The sequence below is a fragment of the Dasypus novemcinctus genome, chromosome 4, assembly GCF_030445035.2.
Source record: "Dasypus novemcinctus isolate mDasNov1 chromosome 4, mDasNov1.1.hap2, whole genome shotgun sequence".
NCBI lineage: Eukaryota > Metazoa > Chordata > Mammalia > Cingulata > Dasypodidae > Dasypus > Dasypus novemcinctus.
The window spans coordinates 129700485-129715696 of record NC_080676.1 but is presented as its reverse complement, the minus strand read 5'-3'; the positions used below and the strand labels follow the sequence as shown (position 1 = coordinate 129715696).

Sequence of the window (15212 nt, the reverse complement as noted above, 5' to 3'; positions counted from 1 at the left end):
TTTTCTTGTGATTTCATCCTTGCCACAGTGGTCATTTGAGCATATTTTTTAATATCCACATATTGAGAATTTTCCAGTTTAATTCTATATTAATTCTACCTTTAATTGTTAATTCTACCTTTAATTTCATTGAGGTCAAAGAAGATACTTTGTATGATTTCAATCATTTTAAATTTATTAAGACTTGTTTCTGTGCTCTAACATATTTGCAATAGGGAAAAATGTATTGTTCTGTTGTTAGATGGAGTGTTCTAGATATATCTGTTAGGTCCAATTGGTTTCTATGGTAGTTTTAGACATCTAGGTCCTTATTGATCCACTGTCTACATGTTATATCCATTATTGGTAGTAAGGTATTGAAATCTCCAACTATAACTGTAGAACTGTCTATTACTTCAATTATGTCTATGTTTGCTTCATATACTTTGGGGTTTCTGTTGTTTTATGTGCATATGTTTATAATTACCTTCTTGAATTGAACCTTTAACCCATTGTATGAGCTAAGCTCTCATAAGTTTAGCTGCAGTCATGTACATTTTGAGTGAGTGAGATGAAGTTTGTTCTAGTGATTTTCAAAGGGAATGGAGGAATAGATAATAACTCAAACACAGAATGTGTTTAAAAGTAGAGTTATGCTTATGAAAAATTGTTCTGAATCCATTGAATGACAAACAACTTTAGATATTAGCTGAAACTGAAGAGGAAGTTTAAACAAATTCCACTTTGAGATGAGAGGAAAAATTCTGAGATCAACATGTGGCAGATAGAGCCAAACAGAACACACATTTGCAGAATGCCATGTATTCAGCCAAAGCTCCCCTTTCACTAGGCAGGAAATCTTAATAGAACATGACAAGGCAGGATTGTCACTGGGAATCACTGTAACTTAGACCTTAAAAAATGATGTCAGTTAAAGTTAACACATTGTAGTTTTTCAAAATTGGCCGTAGACTGAAATAAGATGTCAATATACATTAGAGTAATATATAATCTCTATTATCAAATGGCACTGACTTTGAGAACATTTTAATAAATATTTTAATTATAACAAATAAGCACATTATATGAAATAAAGAGATTTATGTCACAAATAAAGTATGTGTTCATGACTTTAGTCTATTGCTCTTCATAGTGCTACCAAGTGTATGTTAGCCAAGGCAATAAAAGTGGTAACTCCTGATCCTGTAGACATTAACTTGCAACAGGTGACCCAAAACTTACGAACACTATCCCTTTCATTTTAATATCAATTCAGAAGTATTTTAAGCTTTTGATTTGTGTATTAGCCAGGGTTCTCTAGGGAAACAGAATCAACAAGAGATATCTGTCAAGAATATGCGATTTTATGAGTCTCTCACGCAGCATGGGGATGCACGAGTCCAGGTTCCGCAGGCAGGCTGCAACCAGAGGCTCCAATGAGAGTCCAACGAAGGTTTTTGATGAGTTCTGGGAGTCCTTGGCTGTCCAAATACAAGCTGGGAAATTCTCTTTCAATGCTGGAGTCACTTCCCCTTTTAAGGCATTCAACTGATTGGGTTAAGCGTTAGTCATTGCTGATGGCAATATCCCTGATTGATGTAATTGTAATCATCTATCTATGATTTACCACTACAGTAAAGTCAATGGTGACTAAAGACCATAAATGCCCTTGTATTACAGTTAGCCCAGTGCTTGCTTGACTAAACAATTGGGCACACTTACCTGGCCGAGGTGACAAATAGTCTAACCATCACAATCTGTTTATTTTTAAATGATGGGAGGTAATGGCACCTTCTATTTGCATAATGAGAGGACTAAAATAGATTTTCTCAATCTATAATTAGACACAGAGAAAAAGAAACTACTTAATAAATGACTAGAGATGCAAGCCCAGATTAATATGTTTTCCCACAGGATCTTATTTCAATCTCTGACAACAGTTGACTGAAAATCTAAGTTTATAAGTCATTAAATTGTCTGACAACTTACTCTATGCTTTTGTTAAAAACATCAACAACAAAAACAAAACAACTACCACCACAAAAAAATACTTGTGAGCCTCTCATTAAAAATATATATTCAGTAAAGATCAGGTTGGTGGTCTACTTCAGCAATGGGCTAGGAGGCAGGGAAATTTAAGTCTTAGAGATTGTCCTTCTTCTGGTACAGTGTAGGGTCAGTAGCATGGACTATGTAGAGCTTGATAGTGCTCACAGCATTTCCTGTGGTTTCCATTGCATAACTTCAACCAAATTGAATTTGAACCAGAATCTTGACCCAAGGTCTATATGTGAAGATGCTAAATGTGTATCATGTGGAAAGTATCTGATGTGCATTGTAATAATCTACTAAAGATTAGAGCCCCAAAAACCAAAGAAACCAAAATCTGTAATTGGCATTTGTGGGAATTGTTCTAAGCACATTTAGCTGTTTTAATCCAATTTTCTTCCATTACGGTCCTTAACAAAAAGGCTAAAATACACAGAGTGCTTCAATCCACAGCCTCTCTTTTATTCTCTCATTGGAGAATATAAACCAGATCTACTGCTTACCTCCCAGATAAATTCTGTTCAGTATACAGTAAAGTAGACACAGATGCTCACAATGAGTTATTGTCAGAGTCTGTCTTGAAAATAGGTTTAAAATTGGCCTCAGGATAGTTATATTTGAACTTTTAATATTAGAAACATTTCTGAAGAATCTTTGATTTCAAAGATTTTATCGGGATTATGTACTTATAGATAACTAGTTTATAAACAATATTTCAACTGACAGAATTTGTCATACTCAAATTATGCAACTTTTGGTATGATTTTATTCTGGCACACAATTTTGCATATGAGAGATGACCATAAAGAAACACAGTTAATTTATTTTACTGGCATCAATGTAACATCAAAGTAAATGCACTGAGGATGCATTCATTCAGGCTATTCTGCCACTAACAATGTTCTGAGTCTCTCTTTTTATTAAAATTGTCATTCAAGCTAGTTTGTTAACTCTACAAGAAAACTGGTGTTATTTCTTTAATGAACACTTGAGTTTTACCCTAAAAAGAAGAAAAGTATGTATATATCTCAGCTTACTTGTGCATTTTTTAAAATTTTAACTGATTTGTTTTTAAACACCATTTGACTTATTTTAAAAAAGAAATCAAATCCACCCTTAGAAACTGAAACTATTCCACAACTGAGGTTATTCAAAAGAATATGCTGCAGATTCAGGAGTACATTGCAGTTTAGAAAAGTGTAGATTAATGTTACATATATATCAGAAAACAATACCTAATGTGCTAAAGCAAAAAAGAAAATGAACAAATGAATAAATGATCTCTGCTTATGTTTCAAACAACAGGCAAATTGGTTGTTTACCACATCCAGTCTACAGTCCACTAATGACCATGAAAAATGGCCTAAGTTACCCATCATGTGGAATCTGTTTTCATTTCTGACTTCCATGACTGAGCTCGGATGTTGCGTGTGCTTAAATCTGCCTATGGGAAATCTTTGAATTGTTTAATGGAAAGGCCAGTGGCAAGCTCTGCCCACATTACTAACCATAGCAAATTCATTCAGGTAGTTCACGTCCTCCGGTTCTAAGACATGTCTACTTTCATGTAAAGGTACCGGCATCACATTGTAGTTTATTTCAAGGATATTTTACAATGAAATCACTGCCACATTTTGAATTATCCATCCATTTTCTGAGTATATTCTTGCTTATTCTATGGGTTTGAAGAATTTTTAACTTTTTAATGTGAAGGTGATGTCCGACTTAAGTTTTATAGCCCACAGAGCAAACTGGAGAGCATAAAAATACACTTATTTCGTTTCCATATCTAACTCTATAAATCTTTCATAAAGACTCTTTCCACCATTTCTTCATGAAAGGAAGGTGGAGTAAAACTTCGCTACCAACCTAACAAGAATTGTGAATAATGTAAATACGACTTTTGTGTGTGTGTATATATATACATATATATATATGTGAGTGTATCAGCTGAGATTTTTCTATTTAGTAGATGATTCGCCTTGATGTATCAATTTTATTTTAAAAAGGAAATATAGTAAAAAAAGTAAAAATTATAACATCCTTACTCTTACTCTTATTCCATGAACTGACTCTAATGTCATTTCTAAAAAAAGGAGTTCCACAATTGACAGTCAGCCAAATCCTAAGCAAAGCCTGCTTCTAATGTAAAAAGCTTTACAGACTGAGTAAGATCTACTTGCCCACAATTAATAGTTTTAAAGGTAACACAGAGATGATAAAACCATTTGCAACCCACCCTTTTCCTAAATCTTCCACCTATTCATCCCTCCCTCATCCCCTCTGAACCCCTGACAACCACTATCTTTATGTCAATGTTACAAGTACTCCATTTACACAAGATAATAACTACAAACACAAAAAGTCTTCTTTGGTCTATGGTTACACTCCCCCCCCCCCCCATGATTGCTCATTTTGCTTCAGGCTGAGAAGCAACTTACATATTATGAGGCAGATGGAAGGAATTATTTTGCTTTCAGTTGTAGATGCTCCTTGTTTTGGGGGATGGGTCTTGTCCATCATCATTTTGTTGGTTGTCCAAGGCAAGCCGGAAGAACTGAAGAATAGGATTGGCCGCTGCGCTCCTGGGATTCAGGATTCAACCAGCATATGAGCAATTAAGAGTTAAGTCTCCAAGAAATATAATTAACAGGTACATTGAAAATTATAGATTCAAATAAAAGGAGTAGAAGAATCATGATTAGAGGAATTTTGTTATATTGGGGAAATAGATTATCATATATTCCCAAATAGGACCCACTGAAAGGGTATGGAGGTTGTGTGCCTTGTCTCTGTGTCTGGACAACCCTAGAACCCTTTGGAGCACTCTTGTTTGAGGCTTTGTTTGTGCTGGCAGTTGGTGAAATCTGGCTGAGACCTGAATAAGCATCACCTCTGAAAAGGCCTCCCAACTCACTTTGAAATCTGTTAGACATGAAAACTATTTTTCATTCAGTTTTTCCCCATTTTGGTCAAGGTGGTTTTCCAAATGCATCACTGGTTGGCACTTTGTAATAATCCCTCAGTGTCATGGAGACTCATCCCCAAGAGCCATGTCCTATGTCATGACTCAAGGGGAAGATGGTGAGCTTATTTGCTGACTTTGGTTTATAGAGAGGCCACATTTGAGTAACAAGGTTTTCAGGAAGTAACTCTTAGGCATTAATTCTAATTAGGCTAAGTTTCAATTTTACAGGAATAAGGTCCACATGCATAAACATAAAGATTGAGGACTTGGCATATAGGCCTGTTTTCTTTCCTTAGGCATGGTTTATATATTTTAGAGATTTTTGCCATATTATTTGAGAAAGTAACTTCCACCCAGAGTGGAAGTCAATATAGCGTTAGCTGCTGTGTGGGCTCTATCCATTGAGAAAACATAGCTATGGCAACACGAACTGTAGCAATTCATCTATGAAAATGCCACACCTTCTTCAACATGAAGGAGAGAATTTCTTCTTAAATACCAGAGGCCAGAAGGAAACATAGGCCAGAAGAAACTGTACCCAGAATATGGAACTCATCTATCAAATCTATTCTTTCTTATAGTGCCTTCATACAATGAAGAAAAAGGGTTGCCTGTGATGATAGATAAATCTCAGGGCTACATAGAGAAGAGACAAAAACTGGATACTTTGTTCACTTATGACATGATAGTTGTTGATGATGGCAACAAGGACCAGACTTCAAAGGGCGTATTCAGTTCTTGAGGAAAGAAGATGTTTATGGCAGTTGCTGATAGAACCACAAAGTTTCTAGTTATTGAGAAATTAGAAAAGGGACAGAATGACCTGCAGCCTTGGCTGATCAAAAAGCTATTGCATGCGGATCTCTAACTCATTTGGAAAAAGAATCAATTGCTCAGCATTCTTACTTCTTTATTCTTCTCAGGTATGAGTTCCACTTTCTGGTGTGGTTCCTTTTGTCAGAGGAGTCAGGGACACACAATGTGGGTTCAAATTATTAACTCAAGAAGCACCATTCCAGATGTTTTCCTCTCTACACATTGAACAGGGAGCATTTGATGTAGAACAGCTTTACATAGCAGAGTTCTTTAAAATTCCAATAGCAGAAATTGCTGTCAACTGAAATTGAAGATTTTAAATTAGTTCTATTTTGGAGTTGGCTACAAGTGGGTAAAGACCTACTTTTCACGCGATTTTGATATTTGATTGGTGCCTGGAGGCTTGAACAAACTAGGAAGAGGGAAAAGGTCATGTACAGCTTTTTGTTCTTATGCATTGCTGTCACATTCCATTTGTAATTAAAATTTTAAAGCCTAAAAAATAATTTAACTTTCTAATAAAAATCTAGATTTAGGAGACTAGTGAATTGACAGTCATTTTTTGCAAAGCCTATTAAAGTCATTGGAATTCAACTTTCTCTTCATTAAGGACATTGATTTATCATTTACATTTTTTTGCACAGTGATCAAATTCTGACAGTATGGTAGTTGGTTTCTAAATTTTTTTTGCCACTAAATCACAATTCTTTCCAAGTTGTGTATTTTTTAATACAGAATTTGACAAAACCCAAGAACTGTCAAAATTCTAACTTAAATCATAAAATAGTTTGAGTCCCTCAAGTTAAATCAATGTACTCTTTAGCCAAGTGAGCTCACAGCTTCCATTAAGTACAAAATATCACCTTTAAAAAGTAGTTAACCTGGATTCTCTATGCAACTTGGTATCCAAATCCAAAGTTAAGAAAAAATATCTTATATTTAAACAGTGAATCTAAAAATATCACAATTTTCAGTTTTCTAACTTCTAAATAAAATATTTTTTTCTTAACTTTCAAAATATTCGTATTTTATGCATCACCTGGGCTTCTGTGATAAGAAAAATATATTCCAATTTGCCTTTCATCTATTGTTTCTCCTTAATTATAAAGTGAAATACTTCTGATGCTTCAATTTTATTACTTTCATAATGCATAGTACTGTCATTGTGATATATTTCTCTCAGAAATGGTTTTCATATTAAGTTATTAAGTTCTTTAACTATACCAGGTTTCTCTGAATCTGATTACTTCCTGCATTATTTACTCAGTTATTTCACCTTCTTTTAACCAACCTTATTCTGTTCTGCTTTTCATCTTTCATCTTCAAAGCACCATTTCTGGATCATGTGTAACTGCCTAAAGTTAGTTGCTGGTATAAACTTCAAATGCAAAATTTTCAGTTTAAAAAATTCCAGCTGAAGTTTATCATTCCTGAAAACATACAGCTGTTTCTACCATATTTATTCCTTTTATTGTCAGGATCATAAGACTGAATGCTAAACGCAGGCTGTTTTCATTTCAATCACACTGACAATCTGGGAAAATCAGGCTTTGATCTTTAGGAAGAAGATTTGGGACACCCAATGTTTTACAATTGCCTTTTGAGGTTTATTTTACAAGACACTTGAAGTTGTGTTCCAAAATATATTTACATTCATTACCAAGGGACAGAGAAGAGATAGGAAATCATTCTGCTGTCAGCTCTGAAGAAACCAAAGTTAAGCCATTTGAAAAGTAAAGACTTAGTTGAGATTTGTGACTTTAAATGGAATGAGTCTCTGTGTTATTAGTAATGCCTTTGAAAATGTTCCACAGAAATTTAAGACAGGAAAAAGTGAACCAACTTGAGGTAAGGGAAATGAATGAGTAAGAGAGAATAAAATATTGTTGGGGACCTTCTCATAGGGTTAAACATAGATTATCCTGAAGGGAAATCTAAGAATATTTTTTAAGCCAACTTTATTGAGATATGGTTTACATACATAAAATCTACCAGTAAAGTGTAAATTCAATGGTTTTAGCACACTTACTGAATTGTGAAGCATTATCATAATCAAATTTTAGTAAGTTTTCAACAACCCAGAAAGAAACCTGATATTCATTCATGGTCACTCCCAATTCTCTCTTTCCCAACCTCAACCCCAGTACCTCCCAACCACTAATCTAATAACCTTATACATTTGCAAATCTGGTCATTTCATATAAATGGAATCATACAATGTGTGATCTTTTGTGACTGACTTCTTCCATTTGGCATTGTATTTTTGAGATTCATTCATACTGTAACATGCATCAGCATTTCCTTTTTATTCTCCAATAGTATTCCATTGTATGCATATAGCACATTTTGATTATCCATTCATCAGTTAATAGATTGCTTCTTTTTGGCTAGTATTAATAATGATAATATGAACACTAGACAGAATGATTTTTAAATTTTATTAAAATTTTTACTTATGTATATTAATTCTGTTGTTCCTTAATGATTGAAATATAGTAAACTATAGAAAATTTTATTAGAGAATACCATTTCTAATTATGTCCACTAAAATTAGAATATGATTACTTATAAAAGGGAAATAAATATATATGCTTATCGATATAGTTTCCTCATGTTATAAAAATTTGCTATTAGAATGGAAAAAACAAATGTTATTTTAATTCAGAATTATTCCTTTTAAAGTACATATTATAATAATATACATTTCGATAGTACCTTATTGTTTTTAAAATGAATTGTGGTATTAAGGTTCTATTGACTGATTTAATGCCAATCTCATTATTTTAAAATATTGTTTTTAAAACATTTATTGAGTCCATTTTATATGCAAATTTTAGAGATAAAATATAAGATGCTATATTTTGTGGAAAAGTCCATATAAATAAGTGATAAGATTCTTCCTTTACTATTTTTGAACTTTGGCTCTTCCTTGAAATCAATATTTTTCTTGTATGTGTAGAGGCAACAAATTTTCCTGCTTTCATCCTATGAATGTTGACATTATCCTAGCTCTTATTGTAAGTTTCAGCTATTCTGCTTTCATCCTCATGAAAAACTCTTTTATCCTTTTTTTTTTTTCACCTATGTTGTCCAATTCCATTACACCCCATTGCTCTTAATTCTTTTGCTTACTGACTTGATTACTCATCTGCATTTGTTGAAGACTTTGATGACTGGTTCTCATTTTCCTCTCTCATCCAACATTCAGCTTTCTTACTACTATCAACAATATTTACGTAGGGTTTAATTCTAACATTGTACCACAGGATCTCCAAGTGTGATCTGCCTACCACCTGCATTCAAATCATCTGGATTAATGAGGCAAGTTCATAGATCCAACAGTAGATCTATTGAATCAGAATTCCCAAAAGTAGAATCCGGGAATCTGTATTTTTTCATAATCTCCCAAAGCTAAACTAAATTTAGACTCATGAAAATTTGAGAACAATTGCTCATGCCCTCTTATTTAGTTAATAGATGCAATATCCATACCATCCAGTCACCCAATCCTATAACTACACTGTAGACACAGCTATCAATTATTCCATCTCAGAAAAAAAGCCCTCTCTGTGAACATAAACTTTTATCCTTTAATTTCTGTTAATCCTATTTTTAGCCTTTTTCCTTAAGTGCATTAGCATTCCCCTGCCTTTGTTTCCCCACCCAGCTGAAATCTCATTATCTAACACTTTAACTGCTCTTTTCAGCACTGTTGACCCTTTGCTCACTCATCTTTTCAATAACACATCTGCTCAGCAAATCCCGAACATGATTAATAAACTACATTTCATCTTGATTTCCACAAGTCTTCAGATTATTTCCACTGCCATATTTATTACTCTCTTTCCACAGCATTCGAAATAGTGCTTAGCAACCAACTCTCTGCTCTATTCTCCCCAAAAGCTACCTCAGAAACTTATGAGGCCAAGAATCCTGTTTTACCAGCATTATCTTCTCTAAGCAGATGATCTTGCTTTCTATTTCATACCTCCAAACTCATATATCCAACTGTTTTCCAGATATATCCTACAGAATATCCTATGGGCACTTAAAATTAAAAATGTCTGCAGTGGGCTGAATGATGGTTCCCAAAGATACCAGCTTCTAAACCTCAAAATCTTTAATGTTATCTTATATCAAAAAATGGTATTTGTAGATGTTAATATTTTGAGATGGGGAGATTATCCTGGATTATCTGGACAGTCCCTAGATACAATCATAAGTGTCCTTATAAGAGAGAGTACAATACAATGGAATATTATTCATCTGTAAACAGGAATAAAGTTCTGATGCATGCTACAACATAGATGAACTGTGAAGACATCACATTGAACTAAATAAGCCAGACACACACACAAAAATGATCATTGTATGATCTTGCTTATACGAAATGCCTGGAAGAACCAAACACACAGAGACAGCTGGTAGTTTATAGGTTACCAGCAATGAGGGTGAGGGTAGGATGAAGGAACTACAGCTTAATGAGTGAGTAGTTTCTGTTTGAGAAGATGAAAAAGGAGGTTTAACAGATGTTGGTGATAGTAGTGCAATATAGTGAATGCAATTATTGTACTGAATTGTACATTGTAATGTAGCTAAAATGGGAAATTTTCTTCTCTGTATCAGTTACTGCAACAAAAAGTTAAAGAGAAAGAGAGAGACAAACACACAGATATACAGAGAGAGTGATGAGACCACAGAGGCAGAGATTAGAGTGAGGTGGTCATGTATAAAGGAACACTGCCAACCACCAGAACTGTAAAAGGAAAGGAAAGGTTTCTTTCCTAGAGCCTTGTGTGGGACCATGACCCTGAAAACACCTTAATCTAGGCCTAGGGATACTGAGTTTGGACTTCTAGTTTCTAGAACTCTGAGTGAATGAATTCCTGTTATTTGAAGCCACCAAGTTTATGATAAATTGTTGCAGCAGATACAGGAAACTAATACCAAGACTTTATTAAATATATTTTCCTTCCCTGTTAAAGTGACGGATACCAACTTTTCTAGACTTTTCTTTATTTTTATCCTTAGTATTCAATTGATATTCAAGTTTCACTGATTCTATTTAATAAATCTCTCTCAAATTCACTTCTTCTACAGACTCCTTGCTCAGGCACAAAAGACCTTTGACCATTCCTTCTAGAATAGTCTCAGTTGTAAACTGACCTAAGTCAATTTAATGTTTCAAGAATTATCAGGTTCTTTTGGTGAATACTGGTAGCTTCCAGAGATTAGGTATAAGGAATATCTCTAAATCTCATATCTAGAAATTCTCTCTGATATGTTATGAAAATTCCTATGGTATATCTCTCGAAATTCTCTCAGGTAACCAGACTAAACTCTATTACATACATGAGTAGTCATCAGCAAACAAGAACAAAATTAAGAACATGCTCCTGAAAACTGAGCAAGCCCCTATTCTCTCTCTTATGAGAACTTACCCATATGAGGCAAATGCAACAATATTATGGCATCAGGAGCAGCCAAGGTTCTAAGAGAACTATAAGACAGGATCCTTTTTTAAGAGGGGAGTGTATTTGACAGTGTTCTCTAGGAAAACAGAACTGACCAGAGATATCTGTAAATATTATGATATTTTATAAAATTGTCTCAAGCAATTGAGGGGCTATGTTAAGTCCAAAATCCATAGGACAGACTGCAAACCAGGAACTCCAAAGAAGGTCCTCAGTGTATTCCCAGGGAGAAGCTGGCTGTCAAAAGTATAGGTGGGAATTCTCCTTTCTGACTGCTGAAATCCCTTCTCCTTTTGAAGACTTCAATTGATTCCATGAGATGTCTCTCATTGTTGAAGACAATCTCCATGAAATGTTCTCACAGTAACAGTTAGGCCAGTGTTGCTTGACCAAACAACTGGGTGCTACCACCTGGTCAATTTGACACATGAGCCTAGCCATCACAGAACACCTTTTATCAACTTGGCAGCCATACACATCAATTTAAACCATATTTAATCTCGAAGTAAAAAATAAAAGATTTTTTTTGCCTGATAATAATGTGTCTTATGTACAACTAGAAATGTACTAAATCCTTCTAGAATGGGGTGCAAGTCTGTGGGTGATATTCACTTTTACACTTGACATCCTGTAACTTAAATACAAATTCTGTCATGCAATAAGGGGAAAGATTAGGGAAGAAAACAAAGACATTTGTTTTGTCTTATGTACATATACAAACATACTCATGACAAAAACAAGGAAGAAATATTCTTGACCATTCCAGTCCTTGTTTCTGTAACAAGCCACATGGTCATGGTTGATATTTTCACTACTTTCTTCCAATACCCATTTCATGTTCCATTTCCCCTCAGCTGGTCATGGTTCTTCACCTGGTGGAGTGACCCAAACCTTCATTCCTGAGGTTTCTGAGCTGTTGTTAGGACTAATAGATTGGGTTGTTGCAGTTTTCCATTGACTTTAATCACACAGCCAGCATGATAGTACTGAGAGATGCCCTCTGGGAATCTCCTGTAGTTCAGGCAATTCTTTTTTACCTCCATTGCATAGTTGCAGTTCTACTGCCCTTTGACAGTCAGTATCAATCACCCTACCAGTTCAGTAATCCCCTTCTTTTTCTGTTGATTCAGAGGCATGAGGAGCCCAAAGCAGCCAAGAGGCAGTCTTAACTTCTAGTTCAATGGAAATGTTGTGGGTCTCCTGGTAGAAGTATTCCTCCTTTTGGAACTAAGATCCATAGACCAGCAGAGCTTAATGTTGCAGGGACAATGAACATAAATTTTCCTAGCAGATCACTAGGGGTAATAGCGAGTGGAGCCATTCCCATTTCTGCCCCTTGATTCCTGAACCCATGAATCCTAGCTATAGGAGAAACCACACATGAAGTAGCTGCTGACTTAGAACATACACAGCTCCTGGACAACATTGCTCCTGTCTTGAAAGGTACTGCTACCTAATTGGAACCTAAATTGAGTCTTCAAAAGGCCATTCCAAAATTCTGTCACACCAGCTGCTTCAGGATGATGGAGAACATGGTAAGATCAATGAATTCCATGTATATGTATCCATTTCCTCAACCATTTACAGTGAAGTGGGTTCCTTGATCAGAAGCAATTGCTGTGTGGAATATTGTGGTGGTAGATGAGGCATTCTCTAAGTTCACAGATGGTAGCACTGGCAGAAACAATGTATGCAGGAAGGAAAACCCACATTTGGAGAATGTTTTTATTCCAGTTAGAACAAATCACAGCCCCTTGCATAATGGAATGATCCGATGTAATCAACCTGCCACCAGGTAGCAGGCTGATCACCTCAGGGAATGTTGTCATATCAGGGACTATGTGGGTCTCTGCTTCTGGCAGATTGGGCACTCAGCAATGGCTGCAGCCAGGTTTGTCTTAGTGAAGGGAAGACCATATAGCTGAGCAGAGGCATAACCTCCATCCCTATCACCATGGCCACTTTGTTCATGAGCCTATTGGGCGATGACAGGAGTGACCGAGGAAAGAGGCTGACCATTAACCACAGAGCGGGTCATCTTATCCACTTATTCCTCTGTTGAAATGACCCTCTGGTGAGCATTCGCAAGGGATGCAAATATTTTCATATTTTTTGCCACTTAGACAGACCTCCTTGCCACCAATTTTCCATCATGTTCCTTCCAAGTCCCTGATCATCCAGCCAAACCACTGGCTACAGCCCATGAATCACTATACAAACACACCTCTGGCCATTTCTCCTTCCACGCAAAATGAACAACAAGGTGCATAGCTCAAAATTCTGCCCACTGAGAAGACCTCCCCTCATGACTGTCCTTCAGGGACATACCAGAAAGGGGCTGCAATGCTGCAACTCTCTACTTTCAGGTGATACCTGCATATCATGCAGAACCATCCATGAACTAGGCCCAAGCTGTCTCCTCCTCAGTCAACTGATTGTAAAGAACTCCCCAAGAAGCCACAGGTATGTGCTGGGAAAGAGAAGGTAATGTGGCAAGAGTGGTGACCATGGGCTTGTGACCACTTCCTCATGTAACTTACTTATGCCTCCAGGACTCATTTGAGCCCTGTCTCATATAAACAATTTTCAGACTTTCATTTTATGATGGAGTGCTGCTGTGCACTCCCAAATTTATGATTTAATGGGTCAGATAACACTCAGCTCCTGATAGACAACTCACATCTTGTGGTAACTTGATTGCCAGTAGTTAAGCATTCGGTCTTTACTAAGACCCTGTAGCAGGCCACAAGCTGTTTCTCAAAAGAAGAGTAGTTCTCCTGAGAGGATGGCAAGGCTTAGCTCCAAAATCCTAAAAGTCTGCACTGTGATTCTCCTTAGGGGCCTGCAAAAGGCCCCACATGGCATTTCTACTAGCCACTGACACTTCCAGCACTATTGGATCTGCTGGATCATATGGCCCAAATGGCAAAGCAGCTTGCACAACAGCAGCCTGTACCTGTCAAAGAGGCTCCTTTTATTTCAGTTCCATTCAAAGCTAGCAGTTTTTCTGGCCGTGTGGTAAACATGCTGGAGTAATACACCCAAATGAGGAATATGTTGTCTTCAAAATCCGGAGGCCAACTAGGCATTGTACCTCTCTTTTGGTCATAGAAGGGGTCTGATGAAACATCTTATCCTTCTCTTTAGAAGGGATATCTCTAATGCCTCTCACCACTAGACACCTAGAAATTCTGAGGTGGGAGACCCCTGTATTCTTGTTGGATTTATCTCCCATCCTCTGACATACATATGCCTTACTAATAAATCTAGGGTAACTTATATCATTGATATGGAGGCAGCAGCCACTGGAGATTCTTAGGGCATGGAGAAGGAAAAACAGGTATAATATAGGGGCATTTTGGGGACTTGGGAATTGTCCTGAATGACATTGCAATGACAGATACAGCTCATTATATACCTTGCCATAACCTGCAAAATTGTGTGGGAGAGAGTGTAAATACAATGTAAACTATAATCCTTGCTTGGTGGAAATGTTCCAAAATATTTTCATCAATTGTAATGACTGTATCACACTAAATGAAGGATGTTGTTAATGTGGGAAATTGTGGGAAGTGTAGGGAGTGGGCATATGGGAATCCCCTCTATTTTTTTATGTAACATTTATGTAATCTAAGTATCTTTTTAAAAAAATAGAAAATATATTTAATAAATAAATAAATCTAGAATAGATGCTACTTCTTGCTCATTAGGTTCAGTCAACATGATATCAATATAATGCACCAGTGTGATATCCTGTGGGAAGAAGAGATGATCAAGTTCCCTGTGGACAATATGATTTAGGCCTAGAGAGAAAATATACCCTTGAGGCAGGACAGTGAAGGTATATTGTTGGCCTATACCAGCTGAAAGCAAACTATTTTCAGTGGTTCTTACAATGGCAATTGAGAAAAAACCATTTGCCAGAT

General features: G+C 36.1%; 1 protein-coding gene and 1 pseudogene across 7 annotated transcripts in view; both read left to right on the top strand.

Annotated features, from left to right (window-relative positions):
- The window catches only part of LOC139438799 (dolichyl-phosphate beta-glucosyltransferase-like), a 57675-nt pseudogene extending 51383 nt beyond the window's left edge, over positions 1-6292 (top strand).
- Positions 1-15212, top strand: part of ROBO2 (roundabout guidance receptor 2) — a 1471152-nt gene that overhangs the window by 493444 nt on the left and 962496 nt on the right. The window lies entirely within an intron of this gene.